This window comes from Cephus cinctus, unplaced genomic scaffold (assembly GCF_000341935.2).
Source record: "Cephus cinctus unplaced genomic scaffold, Ccin1 Ccin1_scaffold0188, whole genome shotgun sequence".
Classification (NCBI taxonomy): Eukaryota; Metazoa; Arthropoda; class Insecta; order Hymenoptera; family Cephidae; genus Cephus; species Cephus cinctus.
The window spans coordinates 47,529-50,104 of record NW_014332910.1 but is presented as its reverse complement, the minus strand read 5'-3'; the positions used below and the strand labels follow the sequence as shown (position 1 = coordinate 50,104).

The following is a 2,576-nucleotide window of genomic DNA, read 5'->3' as shown; positions in this document are numbered from 1 at the left end:
CGAGTGGAAAAATAAGCGACGAAACCAGTAGTTTTCGTTCAAGGTCTTCTGATTTCCTGGTACGTAAAAATCTCCTATGGAGCCGATTTCGTTCGGTAATAGAAGCTTTAACATTATCGATGAAACATGGAGCGGGAGTACGACGTAACATAGTAGTTCGCAATGGAGCCAGCTCATCCAAGGTATTTTGTAGGAACTGATTTAGTAATTCTACTCGTTCATTTATAGATACGGTTCCCAGAAAGATAGACCAATCACATTGCTCCAGGCGTGTCCGGAAGTGTTCGTCATCCCAGTTTGAGAGATCTCGATGAGTGATCATGCGGGGTAAGATCTTAGGGGGTTTAATCCTTAGAACCACCCAAATTAGATCATGAGCAGACAGGAAAGGAACCGGACACTGCCTATGGGAGATGACCTTGGATGGGCTGTCAACGATACATAAGTCCAACCACGTGTGTGCGTTTCCTCTGTGATGTGTGGGCGAATACCGCACCAGATGTAAATCGTTCCTAGTGATAAACGAGTGAAGCTGGGAACTGTCAAAGGTAGATGTAAGTAAGTCAGTGTTAAAGTCACCAAGTACAATAATATTAGTATAATCAGAAGCAAGTCTGGTCAAGACATCCTCAAAGTCAGAGAAAAATCTAACTTTAGGAGGACGATATACAGCAGCAGCTAGCACTCGAGGAGCACCAGGGATCAACACCTCAACAAATATGAATTCCGGTCTGGAGCAATATTCGCTCTCCGAGGAGGCAATAATCCTTGCAGAAAGTGATTGGTGAACATAAATTGCTACACCACCACCACCCCTGCCGACCCGATCACACCGATGTAGAACATAGTCATCAAGTTTTGCCGCAAGGTCAGTCATATATGGTTTAAGCCAGGTTTCGGAAACCGCCAGTATATGAAAGAAGTTATCTACTATATACTCTCTTAGTTCATCAATATGTGCTATGACTGATTGAGCGTTTACATGGCCCACCCGAAGCCCAACTGCCGGATCGACAGGTAAGTTCGAAGAACATAGACAAGTGGTCAGGACCAGTGACCCGCGATTCTTTATCTTCTAGTGCACTGACGAGTGTTTCAGGAGTTATATATTCGAAGAAGAATCGTTCGTCACTAAATCCACTAGTGTGTTGGACATTCAGTTCATTTAAGTCATCATGCGCATGGAATGACAAGGAAAAATTATGATTTATCTCCTCCAGTGACTGGTTTACCCCTGTGGGGGTTTGTGCCCGGACCAATCCTGACCTCCTCAGGTTACTCCAGAGGACTCGCGGATTACTACTAGAGGTAAGTACAGCCCGATTGTGGTCTATTTTTGCCTCTTTAATAAGAATCTGAGTTTTATTCCTAGCTATGCGGAAGCGTTCAAGGTCTTCTGATTTCCTGGTACGTAAAAATCTCCTATGGAGCCGATTTCGTTCGGTAATAGAAGCCTTAATATTATCGCTGAACCATGGAGCGGGAGTACGACGTAACATAGTAGTTCGCAATGGAGCCAGCTCATCCAAGGTATTTTGTAGGAACTGATTTAGTAATTCTACTCGTTCATTTATAGATACGGTTCCCAGAAAGATAGACCAATCACATTGCTCCAGGCGTGTCCGGAAGTGTTCGTCATCCCAGTTTGAGAGGTCTCGATGAGTGATCATGCGGGGTAAGATCTTAGGGGGTTTAATCCTTAGAACCACCCAAATTAGATCATGAGCAGACAGGAAAGGAACCGGACACTGCCCATGGGAGATGACCTTGGATGGGCTGTCAACGATACATAAGTCCAACCACGTGTGTGCGTTTCCTCTATGATGTGTGGGCGAATACTGCACCAGACGTAAATCGTTCCTAGTGATAAACGAGTGAAGCTGGGAACTGTTAAAAGTAGATGTAAGTAAGTCAGTGTTAAAGTCACCAAGTACAATAATATTAGTATAATCAGAAGCAAGTCTGGTCAAGACATCCTCAAAATCAGAGAAAAATCTAACTTTAGGAGGACGATATACAGCAGCAGCTAGCACTCGAGGAGCACCAGGGATCGACACCTCAACAAATATGAATTCCGGTCTGGAGCAATATTCGCTCTCCGAGGAGGCAATAATCCTTGCAGAAAGTGATTGGTGAACATAAATTGCTACACCACCACCACCTCTGCCGACCCGATCACAGCGATGTAGAACATACTCATCAAGTTTTGCCGCGAGGTCAGTCATATATGGTTTAAGCCAGGTTTCGGAAACCGCCAGTATATGAAAGAAGTTATCTACTATATACTCTCTTAGTTCATCAATATGTGCCATGACTGATTGAGCGTTTACATGGCCCACCCGAAGCCCAACTGCCGGATCGACAGGTAAGTTCGGAGATGTTGCGGAAAGTTGTCATAAGGTGGTAATCTTCTCTAGGTCGTCCCGGCTCTCGATGCGAAGCAGTGTAGATGATCCAGTCTTCCGCACCAGAATGGTTCCACGGCGAGTCCACACCCACAATTCTGGATGAGGTTTTGCACGGGCACGTGCTTCACTAAGGAGCTTCATCTTTTCACTGGATAACCACTCATTGAT

General features: G+C 44.9%; 2 long non-coding RNA genes across 2 annotated transcripts; both read left to right on the top strand.

Annotated features, from left to right (window-relative positions):
- The first annotated feature begins 247 nt into the window (after positions 1-247).
- LOC112493901 lies at positions 248-2,541 on the top strand. The gene is made up of 3 exons (XR_003058840.1): positions 248-554; positions 658-1,017; positions 2,366-2,541. It is a non-coding gene; the product is annotated as an uncharacterized LOC112493901 (long non-coding RNA).
- LOC107264597 lies at positions 1,045-1,788 on the top strand. Its single transcript, XR_001536991.2, has 3 exons — positions 1,045-1,308; positions 1,373-1,407; positions 1,577-1,788. It is a non-coding gene; the product is annotated as an uncharacterized LOC107264597 (long non-coding RNA).
- Positions 2,542-2,576: the final 35 nt, after the last annotated feature.